The sequence below is a fragment of the Coffea arabica genome, chromosome 7c, assembly GCF_036785885.1.
Source record: "Coffea arabica cultivar ET-39 chromosome 7c, Coffea Arabica ET-39 HiFi, whole genome shotgun sequence".
Taxonomy (NCBI): Eukaryota; Viridiplantae; Streptophyta; class Magnoliopsida; order Gentianales; family Rubiaceae; genus Coffea; species Coffea arabica.
Genome location: NC_092322.1, coordinates 32,185,401 through 32,197,615, shown reverse-complemented (window position 1 = coordinate 32,197,615; position 12,215 = coordinate 32,185,401).

Sequence of the window (12,215 nt, the reverse complement as noted above, 5' to 3'; positions counted from 1 at the left end):
TCAGAGACATACTTAGAAAGTTTAGTAAATTTCCCTTCATACTCTGCTACACTAAGGGTCCCTTGTTTCAACTTGATAAATTCATCCTCCCTCTTCTCTTGGATAAAAGGTGGAAGAAAATTTTCATTAAACTCCCTCGTAAAATTCTCCCAAGTCCAAGGGGTTTGAACTCTTTCCCATTTTCCTTTTATTATGTCCCACCAAGCACGAGCCACAGCAAAATTCACTCGCCTATCCTCGGTATAGTTTAAGGCAACGAATATATTAGTCATTCTTTCCAACCAATTCTCCGCTACCTTAAGATCAGGTTCACCAATAAATTTAGGCGGATTAAATTTCAGGAACCTCTCCAAGACTCTATCCTGTCCCCCAATTTGGTTAAGAGGTCCAGACCCTGTCTTTCAGCTAAATGTTCAAGAATATCAGTCATCCTATTAATGGCAGTAACCACTTGATTTTCCTTTTCATTTTCTTGTCCATAGGTCGGTCCAGTTGCTGATCCCTGGTCATCCCCATGGGGTTGGGCCTGTCTAGTCCCTTGCCCACAGTCTCGACCACTCCTTCGTCCTTCCATTATCTTAGGTATGCCTAGTGCAAGAAATAAATCAATTATGCGGGGAAAATACTCAAAACAAGAACCAATCACGAAAACATTGAAAATAGCAATAATTTACATTCATTAACACTTTCAAATCCATACAATTAGCAAGTCAAGAAGGAGCACAAAAACATAGCACACAGGTGCTACAAGAGTACTTTTAGTAACAGAAGACTATAGTAAAATCAAGTGCCTCAAAAGTAGGCCACACAGTCATGCAAAATACAATGGGCTCAGCATTCGCATCACTCCAGTTAATCCTAACTATACCAGTCAAAAGGAGTCAAAAGGGTCAATCAGTCTAGACCTAGTCCACAATAGGACTACCAAGAGGAATCTTCTCCTCAGGATCTTCCTCCAGATCCTCCTCTGAGTCATCCTCTTGAACCGGGCTCTAGACAATATCCATCACCCCCTCCTGTAAATCCCAGTTGGTATTCACCAACTGACGACGTTCGTCGTCCAAAGCTAGCACGAGGTGGTTCGGGTAGGCAAAGGTCAATCAGTCTAGACCTAGTCTACAATAGGACTACCAAGAGGAATCTCCTCCTCAGGATCTTCCTCTAAGTCCTCCTCTTGAACCGGGCTCTAGACAATATCCGTCACCCCGTCCTGTAAATCCTAGTTGGTATTCACCAACTAACGACGCTCGTCATCCAAAGCTAGCACGAGGTGGTTCGGGTAGGCAAAGGTCAACCTATACGAACATCGAGGATACCTATCACAGGGTGAATAACGCACACGAGCTCCTCCACCAAGAGTTTGGTAGTAAATAGTGTTATTCTTGATTTTGATGATCACAAAAGCACTTTGAATTGTTTATCTAATTCTCTCCAAATATAAAAGTTTTATTTTTTAGAGAATCAGGTACAAAGGAATCAAGGAAAGAAAATCAACCAAAAGAAGAAGCAAAAACAGGATACTCATACCGGACGTCCAAAAGGAATCTGTCGGACGTCCGAAAGAATGAAGAACATCAAGAAGGAAGTTCTGTCGGACGCTCGTAAGGAAGCATCGGACGTTCGGGAGGATCGGACGCACGCTTCGGACGCACATCGATCGCATCGGACGTCCGAGAAATTTCGCAAAGTTTTGACGACTCTCTGACGACATTCGGACGCAGATGCTGTCGGACGATAATATCCCATCGGACGTCCGAACGACAACTTGGCTGATTTTCGGACGATGGGATCGGACGGTGATTAATCTGTCGGACGTCCGACATCCCCAACGGCTAGCTGACTCTTCATCTGCCTTCTATCTGTTGGAAGCATTAATGAAGCCCATTTTTGGCCTCCTTCAAATACAAACGATTCTGAACCAGAGGATGACTTTTGTACACTTTGTTTACAAGATCTCAAGAGATATTTTAGTGAGAAAATAGTCTCCTAAGCAAGATTTGTTCTCCAAGTGGTGTGAATTTCCTGTAAGCTCTTCTCTTGTGTTTGAAATTTTCAATAGTGTAGCTTTGTTGAGGGTTATCTGAGTGATAGTAAAACTTCCTAACTTGACTAAGTAAGGCTTGAGGCAAGGAGGAAGTGATTCCTCCATTGTACATTGAGTTGATTTTGTTCTTCAAAGAGAAGGTGCTCATCTTTGTGATTGGTCTTCAAGTTTGAGGAAAGCTTGGTAGACAATCGGTTTGATACTCTATCCTATTCTTTTTTGTTTAATAAAATTCTCATTGCTTATATACTCTCTTATTTCTGATCAACATTGTTCTCTTCTTTAAATTTACTTGATCGATCACTACTAGAAAAGAAGGTAAATTTTTTATTAAGGAAAAAGTGCATAAACTCAATTAAGTTTTTAATCAACCTAATTCATCCCCCCTCTTAGGTTGTCTTTGGGCCTTACAATTGGTATCAGAGTTTGGTCTCCCAGAGATTAAGCTCAATCGGTTTGGAGTAAAGATGACAACCAATCATGCCATGTTTGTTGAGGGGTAATCTGTCACTAGGCCTCCCATGTTTACTGGTTCCAATTATGTTAGTTGGAAAGAAAGAATGATTATCTTTTTGCAATCCATTGATATTGAGCTATGATTTATTGTGAATGAAGCACCGATGATGCTAATATTTTTGATGCAGATACGGGTTTGTTTCGGCCAAAAACAAGAGTTGAGTTGAATGCTCAAGATAGAACAAATCTCACATTGAATGCCAAAGCCATGAATGTTCTTTATAGTGCCTTAGACTCAAATGAATCAATTAGAGTAAAAGGATGTAAATCTGCCAAAGAAATGTGGGATAAACTAAGAGAAATTCATGAGGGTAGTGACAACGTGAGAGAACAGAAAAAGTCTATCTTGGTCACAAAGTATGAATCATTTAGAATAGAACCTTTTGAGGATTGACAAAATATATTGCAGGTTCAATGACTTGATCAAAGATCTCGAGGTGTTGGGCAAAGAGTACACCTCGGGAGAGAAAAACAGAAAAATTCTCAATGCTTTGGGCAAAGAATGGGAAAGTAAAGTGACTGCAATAGAGGAGACTAAGGATTTGAATTCTTTACCTATTGAATCTCTCATAAACTCACTAACCTCCTATGAGTTGAAGTTGAAAACTAAAGTGCAGGAGGAAGAGGACCCGAGAGCAAAGAGAAACATAGCTCTAAAGGCAGCTTAAGGTGATGATGATTCAGCTCTGTTGGATGATGAAGACTCGGATGGTGATGACAACGATCTTGCTCTCATGACAAAAAGCTTCAAAAGAATCTTGAGTAAAAGGATGTTTAGAAGGGGAGAACCTAGCAATCAATTCCAGAATCAGTCTTCAAACGCAAGGAACAAGGGAAAACAAGAATTCAACAAGAAACAATTGGACAAATGCTACGAGTGTGGACAACCTGGACACTATGCAAACGAATGCTCTCTAAAGAAAAAGAAAGATGGAAAAGCTGATCGAAAGCCAAGCTTCAACAACTTCCAGATTACATGGAATGAATGCAACTCCGAAGGTGAAGTTGAAGAAGAGGAAGAATCAGCTCAAATGGCCTTGATGGCTATTGGAGATAATGAGGTAACTTCCATACACCCTCAATCTGATAGTGATGATGAAGATGATGATGATCTTGAATCCTTTGTTGAAAAATTGCATAATGCCTTGAAGGAATCTTATGATAAAAACAAGCAGCTAAAACAGAAAATTGTTATGTGAAAAGAAATCTGAACAAAGGAATGAGATGCATGTGATTTGTTAGACACAATGCTAACTATTGTGGACCCAAAAGTTAAAGGGTACCAAAGACTCTCTTTTCAGGGAAAATGTAACGACCCCATTTTTCCCTAAGGCGAACCAGAGGGGTCAACGGGCCGCCTGCCCAACTCTCGCCAGGACTCGATCAATCACTACAGTTCTCCAATAAATTACAATATAAATCTCAAATACATACATCAATTTCGCCAAGAATTACATATCACGAACGCAGCGGAATGTATACTTACATCCATTCAAGTCCAATCATTCATTACAAACCTTACTACTAAGCTATTACACGAGAGGCAATCCAAATTCAAACCGTACACGGTATAATCCATCCATTCCCATTTCAAACAATCACCCTAACTCAACTGTTACACAAAACGGATCCGAATCTTAAGCTATACAAAATACATGCCATCCAGGCACACAATTAATGTAATACAAGCGCTTCCTTGACCTCGATCCCTGCGGGGAGAAAAACATTTGGGGGTGAGCTAGAAGCTCAGCGAGTGAACAGTAAAATCCGTAATCAAATATACTTCGCGATAATGCATTTAATTGATATTATGAACTAGCGATCAAATGTACGTATAATGCTCTTTGAAGCCAGTGAAATCCTTGTACTTAGATATCCAACGCTCCCTTAGATCAAGTAACAGATAACCAGGTATAAGGAGTCATCGTGCTCCAAGAAATGCGTAAACAGTAATGGAGCTATTGGTTCTAAGCACAAGTTTTTCCCAAGAATTCATCGGAGCCAAAATGTTATGGCACACACACATACACAATGAGATGCAATCGTGTAATCAATGCAAGAATTAGTTCAAAAGTAACTTTTGGGAAATAGTTAAGGTTCACTCACCAACCACGACTCACGAACTTTCCATCGTACCTCATTGGCCTGCTCAAGTTGGAGCCCTCAATTACAAGTAGCAAGTCAAGCAAAGGAATTCTAATGTTATCAAGCTTCTAACACCTTTTGGCATTTTAATCATAATGAAAGCTACACTTATCCGGTTGATGCAAATCTTATGGCGTTACGAAGCTAAGACATATACCAACATTTCTTATGAAAACTTCCCAAGTCAAAACGTTCATTTCCAGGGTCAAATATCGAAATCTAGGAGAAAGAGCGAAACTGTCCACAAAACAGAGTCTATGAACAGTCAGGGGCAATTCAGTCATTTCACAAGTTACAGTACTCCGATCAATCTGAAATTTTGCAGGCAAGTAGTCAACTCATATACGTACAACTTTCATGTTTTGAGTAAAAGCTGGTTCGGTCCAAAGCACAGAGAAAAGACAGTCCAAGTTCAGTCTAGAAACAGCGAAAAACTGAAATTGCCCTTCTTGAACCAACCTTTGCATATAACCATCACCAATCACAATTAAGGGCTAGAAATCCCCACTTAACATGAGACTAACCTAAACCAATCATGTATGGGCCAAAACAAGGATGAATTAACTTAGACCAAGTTTAGAAACGTCACAAATATGGAACTTAATCCTCCCAATGTCCAAATCACAAGAATTTTTATAAAATGCATCAAGATCAACTCAAATGCAAAACAAACACATACTCTCAAAAATTGAACGGCATAACCCCTAAATTTTACACATTTCCAACCTACCATTCAAATACACAATTAACCACAGTCACCCATATTGTTCATAATCAATACCATTCATTCAATTAAGCCATAATTTCCTTCAATCAAAGCCAATTAAAAGCTTAAAGCCAACCTTGGAAAAATCCCTAATTTGGAACCCTAGAATCCGGAAATTCACTTCACATTCGGAAATTTTCCGCAACAACCATAAATAACGTACAAGAGCTCCATTTAACATCATTTCAATCCATCAATCCAACATTAATCATAACTTTCATTTAAAATTAGAAAATACCCAATAAATCAACAATTCACTCTCAATTCCTTCAACCCATGAAATACTCCACAATATAACATATTCAAACATCATAAACCCTAGATTAACCAACATTAGAACCAAAAGAACTTGTTTATTCACCTTACCTCAAATTCAAGAAACCCATCCACTTAGAGCATCCCATCCAAAATCAATCCATCAAAAGCTTCAAATCACCATAGTGCACCCTTGTGTGGAGTAGCTTCCAAAACCATCGGTTGAAACCCAAGATATTGGCAAAGATTGAAATTAGGAAATTTGAGAGTTTTCTCTCTATGAAGCTCGGTTGAGCAGGGGCAAAAATGAAGAGCAAAAGCAGCCAAAACAAGATATTTATCAAGGAAACAGCCGGTCAAAGCTGCTGACCGGCTGTGCCACGTCAGAATCCGGCCAGTTTCTGGCCGGATTCCTGGCCGGATATGAGGCAGAGGCGGACTCAATTTTTTTCAAAATGGCAGGACAATCCGGCCAGCTATCCGGCCAGAAACTGGCCGGATTTCCGGCCGGATTTGGCTCCTGGCTGTTTTTTCAAAATTTTCTTTTCTTTTCCGAGTTGAAAGGCTGTGCTACTCCGCTCATCCAACGAAAAGATCCGTAAAACAAACACCCAAATTTCCGGGGCGTCACAGAAAAGGCTCAAACAAGTCCAAATAGTTCATTGACAGTGACTGTTTAAGGCATATGACCGGTGATCCTTCTTTATTCATAAAGCTAAAATCAAAATCAAGTGGAAAGGTGACATTTGGTGATGACGTGAAAGCTAAGACTATTGGAATAGATGATGTTGGTAAGGATGGTGAAACTTTTGTTCATATTGTGCTCTTAGTTGATAACTTAGGTTATAACTTGCTTAGTGTTAGTCAATTATGTGATAAAGACTTGAATGTGTTGTTCAAAAAGCATGAATGATTTGTGCTTGACTCTAAATATAATGTTGTGTTCAAAGGTAAGAGATTTAACGATATTTATATTGTTGTTCTTGATTGAAAATGGTTCCAAAAGAGGTATTGTGGACACCACACTTTTTACTAAGCAAGTGTTAAATGACCTTCTTATTGTGCAAGTATATGTAGATGATATTATTTTTGGTGCTACTAATGAGTATCTATGCAAGGATTTTTCCACCATTATGCAAAGTGAATTTGAAATGAGTATGATGAGAGAATTAAATTTCTTTCTTGGACTTCAAATACATCAAACCCTAGAGGAAATTTTTGTAAATCAAGCAAAATACACCAAGAGATTGCTGAAAAGATTTGGCATGGAGGACTCAAAGCAAGTTGGAACTCCAATGTGCACTTCTACAAAACTTGACAAAGATGAAGAAGGTAAACATGTGGATGAAAACCACTATAGAGGTATGTTCGGAAGCCTACTCTATTTAACCGTAAGTAGACCCGATATTATGTTTACTGTTTGCTTGTGTGCTAGATTTCAATCATCTCCAAAAGAGTCACATTTGAACTCCGTTAAAAGGATTTTTAGGTATTTGAAAGGTACATTAAACTATGGTCTTTGGTTTGCTAGATCTTGTGAATTTGCTCTATATGGATATTCGGATGCTGATTTTGGTGGTTGTCGTGTGGATAGAAAAAGTACTAGTGGAACTTGTCACTTTCTTGGTAATTGTTTAGTTTCTTGGTTTAGCAAAAAACAAAATGCAATCTCATTGTCCACAACCGAAGCGAAATATATTGCCGCTAGTGCATGTTGTGCTCAACTTTTGTGGATGAAGCATACCTTGAATGATTTTGGATTGTTATATACTGCATGCCTGTATTCTGTGATAATACTAGTGCTATCAATTTGACCAAAAATCCAATTCAGCATTCTAGGACAAAACATATAGATATAAGGCACCACTTTATTCACGATCTTGTTCAAAAAGGTGAAGTTTGTGTGAATTATGTCTGTTCTAAAGATCAAATTGCTGATATTTTTACAAAAGCTTTGCCATTGGATCAATTCATTCATCTAAGATCAAAATTAGAGATAATCGAAAAATCATCTTAAAATTTTTCTGTTCAAAGCTTTCGGACGTCCTAAAGCAGATGAACGGATGTTCGATGATGTTCTTCAGTTATCTTCCCAGAAAACATCTGTTCGGACGAAACCGTCGGACGCACGACTACGTTCGGCAGTCCGACAGTGCAACGGTACCCTTTTTAAAGTGACTTCCCTCTTCATTTGTTTCAGAACTCTCCTCTTCTCTTCTCACTCGGACGGAAACCTCTATCCTTCTCACACTCAATTCGTGCTTTTCTGAAGCACTCATTCCAAAATTGACTCAACCAAAAACTTCTCCTGATCATTGCGAGTTCAATTTTCGGATTTTTTCACCAAATCTCATCACATTTCGAAAGATCCCAAATTTCCCTCAAAACCCTACTTTCTCATAACCGCTCTGCTCAATCATCTTCAAAGCTTTTTTAACCCAAAATTCTTGTGTGAGTCACTCCCATACCACTGTGTGCATCATTCGCATCATACTTCTCACACATTTCACACAATGGTGAATCTAAGAAGAGGAAAAGTCCCTGCCAGACGCAAGCACACACTCAGAGATGAAGATGTGGATTCTCCTAGGGTCATAAGATCATCCAAACGCTTCAAAAAGGAGCAATAAAGACTCAAACTTCCCGGCCTTCCGCTCAGCCTAAATGCGGACAAGGAACTTCATCTCAACAGCCTTTCCAATCAACCACCGTCTCCCCATTCTTTGATGCTGCTGCCAAAGAAAAACATTTCTTGATAACCCAGAAAGGTTTCATTCCTCAACGAACCATAAATCTTTCTGAGTTCCGCAAGATTGGTTTAAAGTCAATTCTTAATCTCTTTGAATTCCAGAAATGGTCACATATCATTTCCATGCCTAACGTTTATTAAACTGAAATGCTGTATCAATTCTTTGCCAATCTTAGGAAAGGCACTGATCACACTGAAATCATGTCCAGGGTAAATGGGGTTGACTTAGTATTTGATCATAAAACTGTGAATGCCATTTTAAATACTGTTATTGAACCAGGATGCCAAAGTAAAATTGCCAATTTCTTTTCTTATCAAGAGCATCCTACTGCTGATAATCACTTTGATAATGCTAAAATGCTAACCTATTTTCGAAAGAAATTTTCTGCCCCTGCTGATTCAAAACTAAATGACCTTGCCCCTGTGAATCTTATTACTTTCTCAATCATTTCAAATCTGCTTGTACCTACTGATGGTCATAGAACAGATGCAAATAAAATGGAGCTGTATCTGTTTTATTGTTTTCGAGAAAAAATTCGCATTGACTTTGGCTTTGTCATGTGCAAGTTTTTACTTCGCTATACCACTGATTCTCGTAGAAAACTATCCTATGGAAAATTCCTTCAAAAGGTTTTTTAATTTTACAAAGTACCTATCCTTGGTGTTTGTCCCAAAGAAACATTTTCCTCTACCTTCACTAAGGCTTATTTTGAGTGCAAAAATCTTGTCTTTAGGGATAATTTGTGGGCGTATAAGGGGGACACTTCTAATGAACCTAGATCTAAGGCTGCACATGATCCACTTCACACTCCATCATCTGTTGCACTAACCTCTATTCATCCTAGGAAGACTGCCACTAAGGCATCTTCTTCTTCAAATTCTGAGGTGGTTGAGCTCCTTCGAGACCTTAAGCAACATGTTCTGCTTCTTGAACATGGTCTCATGCTCACCATGTCATCCCAGCAACAAGCTAACTTCCTAGATAAAAAGAGTCTTCTTTTTCCCCCACCTGTGGTTGAGGAAGTCCCTTCTGGCAAGGAGCCACGCTCCAATGATCCAAGTTCATCAGCCCCTGTTTGCTCTATGAGTCCTGCTCCTATCGACCTCACCTCTACTCCCGTGGCACCACATGGTCCTTCCACATCTGATAAAGGCAAGAAACCAGTTGGTGAAGTTGCTGAAGATGATGAAGACACTGAGGAGGAGGATCTCTCTCAGTATCAACTTACTCGAAGGACGCCTGGATCCTCTTAACTTATCATTCAGGATCACTAGTCCTATTAGGATCATTTGCATTCTGTTTGACTGTTTTTATTTGCTGAATGTTAGATAGTTGCCTTGAACTCTTTTTTTATCTATTGAATTCTGGAGCTTGGTGTCATTTGGTGTTTTGTAATGTCCAAAACTGGACATATGTTTGTAATGTTTGTGAATGGTTGAATCTTTACATTTTGCTTGGTTGAATGGTTGGAAATATGAATTTTGCTCTGAATGGTTGGATATATGGTCGAATCTTTGTTACTAGTTCTCCAAATGTATCTTTACATTTTGAATTTTGTGATGACAAAAAGGGGGAGAGATGGTGTAGATATGAATACGGATAATATGGATAATAAGTAGCCAAGTGAGGGAGAGTTCTACGATTGAGGGGGAGCTTTTTTTTCTACAATTGAGTGAGAAAGGGAGAGCCTATTTGATGTCATCAAATTTCATTTCAAACTTTTGTTTTGTCATCATCAAAAAGGGAGAGAATGTTATTCTTGATTTTGATGATCACAAAAGCACTTTGATTTGTTTATCTAATTCTCTCCAAATATAAATTTTTATTTTTTAGAGAATCAGGTACAAAGGAATCAAGGAAAGAAAATCAACCAAAAGAAGAAGCAAAAACAGGGTACTCATACCGGACGTCCAAAAGGAATCTGTCGGACGTCCGAAAGAATGAAGAACATCAAGAAGGAAGCTCTGTCGGACGCTCGTAAAGAAGCATCGGACGTCCGGGAGGATCGGATGCACGCTTCGGACGCACATCGATCGCATCGGACGTCCGAGAAATTTCGCAAAGTTTTGATGACTCTCTAACGACGTTTGGACGCAGATGCTGTCGGACGATAATATCCCATCGGGCGTCCGAACGACAACTTGGCTGATTTTCGGACGATGGGATCGGACGGTGATTAATCTGTCGGACGTCCGACATCCCCAACGGCTAGCTGACTCTTCATCTGCCTTCTATCCGTTGGAAGCATTAATGAAGCCCATTTTTGGTCTCCTTCAAATACAAACGATTCTGAACTAGGGGATGACTTTTGCACACTTTGTTTACAATATCTCAAGAGATATTTTAGTGAGAAAATAGTCTCCTAAGTAAGATTTGTTCTCCAAGTGGTGTGAATTTCCTGTAAGCTCTTCTCTTGTGTTTGAAATTTTTAATAGTGTAGCTTTGTTGAGGGTTATCTGAGTGATAGTAAAACTTCCTAGGTTGACTAAGTGAGGCTTGGGGCAAGGAGGAAGTGATCCCTCCATTGTACATTGAGTTGATTTTGTTCTTCAAAGAGAAGGTGCTCATTTTTGTGATTGGTCTTCAAGTTTGAGGAAAGCTTGGTAGACAATCGGTGATACTCTATCCTATTCTTTTTTGTTTAATAAAATTCTCATTGCTTATATACTCTCTTATTTCTGATCAACATTGTTCTCTTCTTTAAATTTACTTGATTGATCACTACTAGAAAAGAAGGTAAATTTTTTATTAAGGAAAAAGTGCATAAAATCAATTAAGTTTTTAATCAACCTAATTCACCCCCCCTCTTAGGTTGTCTTTGGGCCTTACAAATAGGCCTAGAAGGCTCTACGTAACCATTGACATGGCCATTCCCATTAGCTGTGGGGGTCCCATCTCCATTATCCATCCCAGCAAAACAATCACACTTTTTGGGTTAGAAACTTAGTCACTAACTCGCTCGGATATCACTTAAGGTATAACTAACTTAGTCACTAGCTTGCCCACATATCACTTATGGTATGGCTTAGTCATCCTATCTGAAATCCAAAGGGTAAAGTTCCTAATATATCTCCCATATAGATCTCTAACCTAGCACTTTGATACCAATTGTGACGCCCCCACTTCTCCCTAAGGTGAACCAAAGGGTATCCGCGGGACGCCTGCCCAACTCTCGCCAGGGCTCGGTATAAATCCCATTCAAGTTTAATACAATACTAGCTATCACGACAAGACAAAGTAAGAAAGATAAGTCACTTCCATAAATAACATTAAAATTTACACAACGAGTTCCAAAATATATCAATAATCCAATTTTTACATTGGTTCCCAAAAGATACATCAATCCCCAGAATATACAACAACCACAGAGTTTAGTCAATTACATTTGGTACCCTAACACAAAAGTACAACAGAAGGGTTTCTCCGAGTTCACTCCAAGTCCATGCCTGTTAAAAAAAATAAAACTATGGGGTGAGCAATCGCTGTGAGGTCAAGAAATACACATGCAAACACGTTGTCCAAATAACAATCCCAATTAGCAAGAAAAACGATAATAATCGAGTAATTTATAATTCAAGTGAAATATAAACAGAAACAATTCAAGAATATGGTAGCTCTCAGGAGCTATGTTCCACTTGATTTGCCAGGTCTCAATCGTATACCTTCCCATGGTGACTCTCCATCAATCGGGTCGGTATTTTCAATCCGTAGAACTCCACTTATTTCTCATATCCATCCA